This window comes from Nycticebus coucang, chromosome 5 (assembly GCF_027406575.1).
Source record: "Nycticebus coucang isolate mNycCou1 chromosome 5, mNycCou1.pri, whole genome shotgun sequence".
In the NCBI taxonomy this organism is placed as follows: Eukaryota; Metazoa; Chordata; class Mammalia; order Primates; family Lorisidae; genus Nycticebus; species Nycticebus coucang.
The window spans coordinates 28,528,168-28,541,204 of NC_069784.1; the positions used below are offsets into that span (position 1 = coordinate 28,528,168).

At 34.5% G+C, this 13,037-nt stretch overlaps 1 protein-coding gene across 8 annotated transcripts in view; it reads right to left on the reverse strand.

Annotated features, from left to right (window-relative positions):
• DPYD (dihydropyrimidine dehydrogenase) overlaps positions 1-13,037 on the reverse strand; it is an 883,000-nt gene that overhangs the window by 658,820 nt on the left and 211,143 nt on the right. The window lies entirely within an intron of this gene.

The following is a 13,037-nucleotide window of genomic DNA, read 5'->3' on the forward strand; positions in this document are numbered from 1 at the left end:
TCTAAATGAGTAAAGAAATTAATAATAATTCTTATAAAAATAAATTTTTTCTGACCCTGAGAAGGTAAAATGGAAAACATACAAGCACACTCACACACACACAAACACACACCCCACCCGACCCCTGCCAACACACGGAAATGGGGTTTGGAGTGATAAACTGCTGCCTGGTTAGACAACATACAGATAGCATGATTGGGAGGAAACATCTCTTACAATGAGTTTCATCACTTCAGAAGTGCAGGTCCAAATTCCTATTCATTAATCAAATTTATATTAGGCATTTTTAAAAACTTAGCATATATAGATGCCTAGTCCATTATTAGTAAAGAGCAGATTTAATGAACTTAAGTCCCCACTCTGTTCCTGCTCTTAGGTTTTTTCCCCATAAAAAGGTATTCTTAAAATGTTAGTATTATGAGTTTAAGATTTTAATGTTTATTAATTAAAATTCATGTTAGGAAGTATAATAAGAAATACAATAAGAAAGAAGCAATGAAGTCAGGACAGTAAAAGAATCCTCTGATAATTCATGGAAAATATCATGGGGAAATATAAAAGGTGACATAGTTCTTTATATAACATGTATAAATGAAAAAAAGTCACTTCCATTTCTCCTATCTTCCCTATCCGCCCTTCTTCATTTAATGGGTCTAAGAACGTCCAAAGTTTATCCATGAGTTAGCGAATGTAACTTAGTACATGGGTGTGCATGTATTCAATTCATAATTCATCAAATATGTGACAGCTCTTTTAGTAAGCACTAGACATGCATGAGGAATCGTCATCGTCTCTATATTGTTATAGCTAAATGAAATAAAACTGTTATCCATATCAAAATCCATCCTTTTCATACTTTATATCATTGTTGGAAGGACATTTCTTTTAAATAGATTTATCAATATTTTAGCAATTTTTAAATTAGAAAAGTAATGCTAGAATGTTCTTTCTTTGTATGACAGCCTCCTGATCACTGTTTGTTAAAATATATTTACAATAGTTTTCTATATTTTCTGACATATTTGTTTTATTTTTAATTTAATTAAAGTCAGAGGTCATGTCTAAACTGCCCTCCTTGCCAGCAAGCAGATAATAGAATATGTGTAATACTAGAAACTTCATTGTTTATTACCACTAATATTTTAATGTAAGAAACAAACATTTCTATAAAACATAAAGAGAATAAAGAGCTTCACAGTTTCTGAATGACCAATTAAAAGAAATTAATGTGAGTATCTGTTGTAAAAATGTAAGAGTACCCTTATCCAGAGAAAATAATTTAAAATGGCAATAGATTTTCTAAGAAATGTATAGAGGTATAACACTTTTATTCCCAGTGAGTTATTAAAAAACATAAAGAGAGAAACAAAAAGATGAAATATTATCTTCCTCAGTATATACTGGGTTTATGTAAAATAATGTACCAAATATGTGATATAATTTTCTTCAAGGAGAAAGTATATCTCTCTGAATCTAAACACCACACAGAAAGGAACATGTTAGAGCTAATGATCATGAGAGTTTTAAAAAATGGTAGGGGGCAGTGCCTACCCGGCTCAAAGGAGCAGGGCACCGGCCTCATATGCCAGTATGCCGGAGGTGGCGGGTTCAAACCCAGCCCTGGCCAGAAACTGCAAAAAAAAAAAAAATTATCTAACTTGTAATAAAATTAAAATATTTTAATAAATAATGGAAAGGTGAAGTAAAATTAATATTGACCAAAATTTGCATATTTAATATAAAATTTTTAAAGCCTGCAACATTTCTCTAATTATTAAGTTGCAAATTATTTTTTCACTAAGATTATGTCCTTTCAACCAATTAAATTGTATATCTTTTTAAGATAAAAGAATTACAATTTAAATATGATTCTTTTTAACTTAAACAGACACATGTACATACACACATACTACATACCAAAAGTGCATTTGATTTCTAGGAGTTTGAAATAGAAATTTAGTATCTAGGATGCATTATTGCACTTTATATATTTCCCTCATCAGATGAATATTACACAAAGAACAAAGCTGAACCCAACGTGCTCTACTACACCCAAAGTGCTCTACTACACGTCAAATAATTGATAACTATGCTTTCTCTGATTTTATTTAAAATAGACTGGTTACTATATAGTTGACAACACAGATTAAAATTGTAGAGATTTTTTATTTTCATTGTTAGGTGTTTTTATTTTTCAAAAATAGTATTATAAAAAAGTATAAAAATTTAAATTAATCAGATTAAGTCCCCAATAATACATATAATCGCAAGGTACCCCAAATCTTACATCAAATAATCTAACCCCAAACAAGATTTCAAAAACAAATTCAGTGACTGTTATAGAATATTAATATAAACATGCACACACTTTACACACATAGGAACGTAATATATATATATATATATACACACACACATACACAGTAGGGTATAGTGAATAGAAATATGTTTCTCCAAAGTCTCTATTCCAAGTATATATTTTTAATCATTATGTAATGATAATATATAACAAATACATGATTATTCATGCCATAAGTCCTAGACTGCAATTTCACCCCACTGACTTTCTATGCAAAAAAGTCAGACTATGTTGTGATGGTTTGCTCTTTATTGACAAGAATAGGCAGCATTTCTCAATTGACAGAATGCTGCGGTGTGTACTACGGCATATTATCATATTATACGGTGGCACAAATAGATATCTCAAAAACAGTCTCCATTTCAAGTACATTAAACCCACAACTGTGTTCAAAAATACAATCAGTATTGACTGTAAAAATTTACTTTTAGTTCTTCAATTTATCACAGGTTTTGAAAAACTAACCCCAAATTTCTTTAATGTGAAGTCAATCAAATTATCTTTTTCATCCACCATTCAAGATAAGAGTACTTACAAAATTCTGTCATAATAGAGAATGTTACTTATTTATATTTTAATACTAGTTCATAATATATATACTTTAGTCATATAAATAGTGTGATACGTACAAAAACACACTGGAAAGGAATTCGGGAAAATTCAGTTACACGATCAAGCAGTTGTGTGACCTGGAAAAAAATCACTTAGCCTTGCTGGGTTTCAAATTTATTTTCTATCCAATGAGATGCCTAGTTACACTAAAATTCCTTTTGGTCTAGATTCTCTTACACTAATTCTGACTTATTAATATTAGAAAATTATCCTATTTAGTATCTGTGATTTTCTTTATACAGATTTCTCTTTGTCTTGAGATTACCAAACAAAAAAGTTGTGATTTCAGTTTAATTTACACATGTACACATACAGATTTTATATCATAAATCCATTTTAAAAATAATTTAAATTTTCAAAATATTCACAAGGGCATGTATTTAAACTTCTCCGTCCATACACATAACCATAAACAATATCCTGTCACTTATTTCATATAAAATCAACTAAAAGGTGTTTAATGAAAATCCTTTCTCATTTATACTGACACTAATTTTAGATTTTATATTCCTTACAGTTTGTAACTTACAATTGATTAACATTTGCTTTGAGTTACAGAATGCTTTTCAGACCTGAATTTCACCCATTGAAGCATATATGAGGAAAGGAAATGTTCATTATGTAATTCTGTAATGTCTCACAGACATATTACAAAACAGAAACAAGACAGATTTTACATAAGCATTTATGATTCAATAGACAATGCTACGTTATCTATCTTTTCAGCATACCACATTAATTAAGATGTGACATTTTCAAAATAATATTCCAGTCTCCTTTTTTTGTAACACTAGTAAATTTAGTATCCTACCATTTACCAGATTCCTCAACCAGGAAGTTATATATAAATCAAAAACTGCGTTCAGAAAAATTCAGTTCAAAGTCACAATAACTATAGTAGTTACTGATAAATGAATGAGGTAAGGTATGCATGCATTTGCATTAATAATTATAAATTAATATTTTATTATAGTGTGAACATGGTGCTCAAAAATTATTTTGTAGAGTTGTCAGTTTACTAAGTTAGTTTTCCATGTGAAGAAAAACTAGGGTATTCTGACAATAAATGTAACATCAGAGGAATAGTTTTAGTTAGTGATAAAATATATAACACAGCGTAGAAATTAAAACAGCTGGTAGTGTTATATATAGATACATTAGAAAGATAAATATAAAAATTTTAAATAGATATAAATAAATATGAAATTAAGCATATGATAGAGGTGATGTTTCAGAATAGGGAGGAAATATACTATTCAACATATTTGGAACTATTAGTCATATAGGGAGAAAAAGACTGGATCTTTCTCCATTCTTTACATAAAAAACTTAGAATAGGGTCTATCATCTGTTATTTTGAAACATGTCGGTTTTATTTTACTACTGATTTTTAATGTATTATTTTGATTACAAAATGCATGTTCATTATAAAGAGTAAAATAATACAGAGATTTGTAAGGAAAATGTTAATAATCTCACTCCACCCTACCCCAACCTCAGCAAATGAAGAAACTAAAGTTAAAGTATATACCCCTCTGGCATCATTTTATCTTTAGATTGGATTTTTTTATACAAATAGTGTGATGTTATTCATATTACTATGCTATTTGTCCTTTTTCACTTCATAGAAATATCTTACTTAATCAATAAATATATTAATGTACTTCTAAGAATATCCTTGTGACATTCCATAATATAAACACAGCCTAATAAATTTAGTTAACACTAAAATTGTCACCGGCTTTTTGCTACTTCAAATGATGCTGCAATTGCTTCAAATAATACCATTGTATATGCACTCCTTTACAGGGTGGTACTTGTATTTCTCTAATCAAAGAACATATAAAGCACTGCTGGTAAAACAGTATGTATATATTTTTGCAATTTTCAAATATACACCCACCATATGTGAGTTCTTGTTTCCTTTCTGCTGAGTAGCATAAAGGCGGTTGCTTTTTAACTTCAACAATCTGATGGGAGAAAACTGGTGTCTTATCTTTTGATTTGCATATCTCTAACTAATATGGAAGTAGGCCAGCTTTAATGTGATTTTAGTCATTTACATTACTTATTCTATAATATTTATGCCTTTGCCCATGCCTGCATTGCGTTGTCTTTCTATATAAATTCTCAGGAATTCTTTGATTAACAAATATGTTAACACTTGGCCTGAAACATGCATGACAAATAATTTTTCAGTTGCTTTCAAGTTTGGTTAGTTTTTATTTTAAAGTACATTTAAAAATGTATGCAGTAAAATTTGCTCTCATATAGCTTCTGGCTTCACGTATCCAAAATTAGCCATATATATATTTTAATATTTAGAAATTTAGTCCATCTAAATATATTCTCAGAGATGACTTGATGAAAGGTTCTAAAAGTAAAGTCAAGATTGTTCCAGAGCCACTTATCGAGGAAGCCATTCATTCTCTGCTGAAATGAAACGTCCTCTTCATTATATTCTGTGTACTCATATTTACTTGGCTCTATTTACAGACTTTCATCTGTTCCAGACATGTGTATTCCTGTACTGACACTGTATTGTTTTGATTATAGTAGGGTTATACTGAGTATCAATATCTGAAATGGTAAATCTATTTTTGTTTCTTTTTTTTTTTTTTTTTTTTTGTAGAGACAGAGTCTCACTTTATGGCCCTCGGTAGAGTGCCTTGGCATCAAACAGCTCACAGCAACCTCCAACTCCTGGGCTTAAGTGATCCTCCTGCCTCAGCCTCCCGAGTAGCTGGGACTACAGGCGCCCGCCACAACGCCCGGCTATTTTTTGGTTGCAGTTTGGCCGGGGCTGGGTTTGAACCCGCCACCCTCGGTATATGAGGCCGGCGCCTTACCGACTGAGCCACAGGCGCCGCCCTATTTTTGTTTCATTTTTAAAAAGCTTCTTTCTTCCCTATATCTCCCCAATTACTATTCCTATAGTTTCCTACAAAAATCTGGGTTACAGTAAATCTTGAGGACCAACTCAACCTGAAATATTCATTGCTCTTTTCCATGTATATTGAGAACTAGTTATCTGCTATCGCTCTTCTAATTAAAATCATAGATGAAATATTTTTAAAAAGTCATTTGAACGTCCCCATCGGTAGGCATGTACCAAGACTAAAAATGACAAGGCTGGTTTGTAGACCACAGAAACAACTGGTATCATCCTAAAAGCATTGACCAAAGCAAGTGAACACAGTCTTCTGTTTTCAGGGTCTCTGGTGACATAGTATTTTTTTCTTTTTCCTTTTCTTTTTTTTTTTTTTTTGAGACAGAGCCTCAAGCTGTCACCCTGGATAGACTGGCCTGGCGTCACAGCTCAGCAACCACAAACTTTTGGGCTTAGGCAATTCTCTTGCCTCAGCCTCCCAAGTAGCTGGGACTACAGGTGCCCACCACAACACCTGCCTATTTGTTGTTGTTGTTTTGTCATTGTTCTTTAGCAGGCCTGGGCCAGCCACTTGTGGTGTATGTGGCTGGTACCTTAACCACTGAGCTATAGGCATGGAGCCAATGATGACACAGGTTTTATAAGAAAAATTTCAAGATCTACTGAAAGACTGAATCTAATATAAAAACTCCGCTATAAAATGAAGTAATATTGTCCCACTAGCGATCATGGCAACACCTAAAATAAATAAATGGCATCTGATCAAGTTAAAAAGTTTCTGCATAGGGCAGCACCTGGCTCAAAGGAGTAGGGCACGGGCCCCATATACCAGAGGTGGCGGGTTCAAATCTGACCCCGGCCAAAAACTGCAAAAAAAAAGAAAAAACAAAAAAAAACAGTTTCTGCATAGCTAAGGACACAACAATTAAAGCAAACAGACAATCTTTAGAATTGGAGGAGATATTTGTATGTTATGAATCTGACAAAAGGCTGGTAACCAGAATCTACAGAGAACTCAAACTAAGCAGAGGGCAAACAGTCCCATTTATCAAGAGTAAGAGACATGAACAGAACCTTCTCCCAAGGAGACAGAGAAACAGCCAACAAACATGCGAAGAAATGCTAAAAGTCCCTAATCATCAGAGAAATCCAGATCAAAACTGCTCTGAGATATCACCTAACTCAGGTAAGAAGAGGCCACTTGACAAAATCTCAAAAGCTGTAGATGTTGGCATGGGTGTAGACAGAACATGGGTATAGACAGGAAGGAACACTTACACATTTTTGGTGGGATTGTAAACTAATACAACCTTTTTGGAAAGAAGTATGGAGAATCCTAAAGGAGCTAAAAGTAGACTTTCCATTTGAGCCCTCAATCCCATTAGTAGGTATCGACCCAAAAGTAAATAAATATATATATATATATTTATATATACACATCTTGGTGTTTATGAGCTGAGCTTTGAAAACGTTCTAGTGCAAATGTTCCTTATAGTAAAATTATATATATTTATATAAATATATATAATTTTTATATATTCAAAAAAAACTGTTTTTTTTTGTTTTTTCTTTTTTTTTGCAGTTTTTGGCCGGGGTCAGATTTGAACCCGCCACCTCTGGTATAAAATTATATATTATATATAAATATATATAATATAAATTATATATATTTATATAAAATATATAATTTTACTATAAGGAACATTTGCACTAGAACGTTTTCAAAGCTCAGCTCATAAACACCAAGATGTGTAAACAATCCAAGTGCCCAGCACCTCATGAATGGATATATAAATTATGGTGTATGTATGCCATGAAATACTATTCAGCTACACACACACAAAAAAAAAAAAGAAAGATAGAGACTTTACATATTTGTATTTACCTGGAAAGATCTGGAGATACCCCCTAAGTATGACAAGAATGGAAAAGCAAGTATCCAATGTACTGAATACCAACATGAAACCAGTAGATGAACAACTACATGCCCACATGAGAGAAAACAAAACCACATTCAAGTGCGGGGAGGGTGTAAAGAGGGAGACGGAAAAGGGGAGGAAGGGGGCTTGGGGTGCTATCATCTAATGGGCACAATGTAGGGATACATGGCACACATGTAAGTGAAGGGCTCCACCACAATTTGGACTTTATCTAACAAATGCAAACAATGTAACCTAATCATTTGTACCCTTATATCAATCTTAAAAAAAAAAAAAGAAAGAAAAACTAAGATTGCATTAACCTACATCACAAAAAAGATAAACTAAGATTAATCCTGCCTCACTCCTATCTAAAACTGCAAAGAAACTTTCCTGTTTTAGACTTGGATATTGGGCAAAGATGGGGGAAATAAGTTCCTCGGCAAATTCATAATAATTCAGTCTTCCAATAAATTAGTGCCTTGAATTCGTACAACCTGAGTGACTCAAAAAAATATCAAGCAGGGAATTAAGTTTAAGGTGGTCCCCAGGGATTGATGGTAAAGTTACTGCCTGACAAAAAACAAATATAAATCCTTTCTAGAAAAACATGCATTCGTCACACTCACAGTCATCATAGAGAACTTCCACCCATGAAGCTTCAAAGCAAATGAGGAAAAGAAAATCATTAAGTCTACAAGCAAACACAAGGCACTATAAATGGTGTCAACAGAAAGCCCAACCAGTATAATCAAATTCACAGAAACTCTGAATAGTAAAATTCCCAGAGTATGAAAATAAATATTTTGATGTTTTAAGAAATGACAGGCTTAAAAAATTAATAAAATCTGCACATTAGCATTAACAACTCTTAGAAATCAAAAAATATAATTACAGATCAAAACTCAATATACCACTATAATTACATATACATATATACACATATACACATATATTTTAAAAACTCAACAGACCATTTTAAGAACATATTGGAAATAGGTGAAGAAATTATAATAAACTTCAAAACAGAAGTAAAGAAAATTATATACAATGTAACGCCCATATAAACAAAGAGACTAATGTTTGGAATGTAAGAGTAAGAAAACTTAACACATATCTAATACAAACTCCAGAAGAAAAAAAATAGAGAGATGAGACATTTTTCAAATAATGAAAGACATCAGCCCATAGATTCATGAATTCCAATGAAAACAAAGTAGGATAAATAAAAAGGAAACGTAGTCTTATCATAAGCCATTACAAAACTGTTTACTATCAAAGGCATAAAGATATCTAAAACAGCTATACCCTGGGAAACATCCTTTAAATGAGCAAAAATCAGCTATTCATGAACTATTCAATGGTAGTAGCATTGGATGATAAAAGACACTGAAATGGTAAGTTCTATGTGGTGAACAACATCAAAAAAATGCCAGCCCTACATTTTATACATAATAAAGTAATTTCCAAAGTTAAAGAAAAATATGGCTCAGCGCCCATAGCTCAGTGGTTATGGTGCCAGCCACATACACTGAGGCTGGGGGGTTTGAACCTAGCCTGGGCCAGCTAAACAATGACAACTGCAACAAAAAATAGCCGGGCATTGTGGAGGAAGCCTGTAGTCCCAGCTACTTGGGAGACTGAGACAAGAGAATCGCTTAAGCCCAAGAGTTTGAGGTTGCTGTGAGCTGTGATGCCATAGCACTCTACCCATGGTGACACAGTGAGAGTCTGTCTCAAATAAAAAATAAGTAAATAAATAAGTGAAGAAAAATAAAAGCAGTCTAGCAGTCTTAGAAAAATTAAAATTTTTAGTTAACAACATGCCTTTCTGAATGAAATTTTACAGTATTTATTACAAGTAGAAGTAAATTGCTTCTACACATGGAAATTGCAAGAAAAGAAAGTTAAAAAATGGCCAAAAAAGTGAATAAAGTTAACCTAATATTGATTAAATTAAGCTAATCTAATATTGCTTAAATAAAGCATTTATAATACTCTTATTAAGTTTTGAAAATGGAATTAATATGCACAAAACATTATAAAATAAGAAAGGGGTAATTAAAATTGATGTACCTTACTATGCCTCAAGACTCACTCAGATTAACCCTCTGACACAAACACATAATATATACTCAAAAATTGGTAGCTCATCCGTAAAGAAAATTGGTACATGAGTTCAAAATTACTGACTTAATTTAAATGGCGTATTCAATTCTCCAGGATGCTATGTACGCTCCCAGATGACCGGGGGCTCAGGCAGAATGGGTTCACACTTCCAGGGAGGAGGCAATCTGTAAAGGTTTCTCCCTGGCCAATGTCAGCTTGTGCTGAGACCCTGGAGGCAGGAGCCCCAGTGAGCCAGAGCCAGAGCCAGAGGAGGGGCTTGGAGAGCTGCAGCTGCGCCAGGCAACAGCTCCAGCAGGGCAACTACTGCTACCACAGCCTGTCACGTCCTGTCCTGCCCTCCAGGGCTGCCATGCTTGCGGGAAAGACAGGCCGCCTAAGCCCCCAGGTTCTCTCCCTGACAGGCAGGGAGGTGATGGCCCACCGCAGCCCCAGCTTCTCTCCTCCATAGGCTGGGAAACTGGGGGGTGTGGCTGGGGCAGGGAGTAAGGACCAAGTTTCTGCCCGGGGCTGTTCTCCAGTCAGACAGCGAGGAACCCCTAGTGATCTTACACTGACCAGGACCCATTGGGTTCATTATCATATAAATGTATGCAAATTTCCTCCCCCCACGTGTTTTTCAGGGAGTCTTGGTGTTAAATAGTTTGTTTATATAACCCTAACCTGTCAATTACCTCAAAGGCCAGAGGCAATAGCCAATCCTGCTAGGGGAAAGGCAGGACCAACCTGTTAGCCTAGTCATTCCGTAAGGAACAGTTTGTGTTCAGATTTCCAGGGGTCTCTTATCCAACCAGGGAGAGAGGCCTTCCCTGCTCTAGAGATGTATTTACCCACTGTTTGTGTGCTTTGGTTCCATAATAAATATATGTTGCTGGTGATCGCTTTGTGTTTGTGATCACTCACTCTGTCATGGGCTAGGCGCCAATGTTCATTCTTCCTCCAGAGGGACCTAACAAGGATAATGGTTTATGTAACTTATAGGTAGAGTTGTGTGTTTAATAGATTTATTGCTATATGGTTCCTCTCACACAATTCATCTATTTAAAAGAGTACGATCCAATGATTTCTAGTATGTGACAGAGTTTTTCACCCACAATCGATTTTAGAACATTTTTATTACCCCCCTCCCACCCAAAAGAAACTCCATATCCGTTAGTAGTCATTACCCATTTCTACCAAATCTTCCTGTGAGGTAGGTAGTTAGGAACAGCTCTCCCTGAAAGAAGGAACAGGTGGGGCCCCCAGGCCTCCATCTTGATGCCGTCCACCTTAATTTTGCCCCAAGTGATTGCTCACACCTGGGGAGGAGGGATTTCCCCCTACCAATCTAACTTTGCAACCCAAATGCAGAAGGATATAGGAGACTGTACAGCCTAACAACAAATGCAATAGAATCTTGAAGGTGACCTAGAACAGATTTAAGACTAATCATCATGAGGTCGACTCCCCCTTTGAGGCTCTCGGAGGAGGTTGTCCACATGTGCAGGAAGACTCTGGTTCCCAGGTGCCCTCAGAACCAGGATACAGCAGCACTGAGCCAGGCCATGAGAAAGAGGATATAACCTTTGCCCTCTGCCTTCTTTGTCTCTTTGCCCTTTCCCTGGCAGTGGTGGTGAATGAATGCTGCTTTATAAACTTTTTCACTCTGTAAACCTATCTTTCTCTTCCTTGATAAACTCTGTTTCGTGCCTGCTTTACTTTGGGGTGTCTGGTCATTTTTCGATCATGAGAACGCCAAGAACCGAGGACCCAGGCAGCTGCCTGAAACCCTGACATTTTAGGGTGCAGACAGCTGCCTCGAAACACAACATTCCCACTTATCCTCACCACCTGCAAGCCCCAGCCTCAGACCATCACTTACCTGCTTTCTGTCTCTCTCCATTTGACTATTCTGGACATTTAAAAAACATATTCCTCCCATCTAACCATAATTATACCGGAGAGATGTTCAAAGGAGATGGATTTTTGTTTTTTCTTTCTCTCTCTCTCCCTTTTTTCTTTTTTAAAACAAGGCTGTGTGTGCTGTCTTGAACACCATCTTATGGCCGGTAGGTAAGTTTCTGTCAATGCTCAAAATGGATCAAGGTGATCACACTGATCCTCTAGCCGTGCAGATGAAGGAACTGACTTCGTGTACCAAAGAAAATCTGCAATGTTGTCACTCCTTTCTGTTTTATATTTATAACATTTTTACATTAAAAAATACCAGGTGATCAATTATGAACCTTTATAAGTTTTTCTTCTACTTACATCTCTACTGTAATAGTGGGGGAAAGCCCCATCATACTTAGTAGGTTATGTATTTAGGTCTTAGTTTACAGTTGCTCAGGAGCAACTAAAATTTTTGAGCAAGGATGTCATATAATCAGAACTGTTTTTAAAAAATAATTCTAGAAATGATCAATATTTCGTTTGATAAGAACGACCACTAAGGCATTGAACTTGAAAAGCAAATTCAAAAAACTATGAACCAACTCCTTTGATTGCATTTCTTTTCTGCTAGGTAACTCCTGTATGATACATATACATACACACATACACACATACATATGTTAACCATACATATATATATAGACACATACCAAACACAGGCATACAAACATATCATGATAACCTTTTAAAAAATATAAATATTGTTGTCAATAATATTTATCAATAAATTAACTTGGTTAGATATTTTTGGTCCTCTGACTTCTAGTTACTTTCAATAAGAATCTATCATAAAGAATAAGCTTTTATTTTACATAGTCAGTCAGTTTTTCTGTTATATGTGGTATTAAATTTAAATTTATTTATCTCGCTGTGAAAACCACACAAATGTAAGTGCACAAATTCTACAAAAATATGCAAGGTCATGGAAAATCAGTGTTTTACCATTTAAAGTAACAATTTTGAAAAGAACACACATCACTATTATTTAAAAGAAAGATTGTGAAATCAGGGAACACTTTTTAAAGCAGCCATTTTGTTCCCTACGTTTATAGACTGACCTCATGCATTGTTATATAAAGCAGTGTTTTTTTTTTTTTAAAAAAAAACTATCAAGAAATATAACACAGTATTCACAGTTTGATGAATCTGAAACGTGTACTTCCAATTGAGAGACACAATTACAAACAACAGCCTGTAC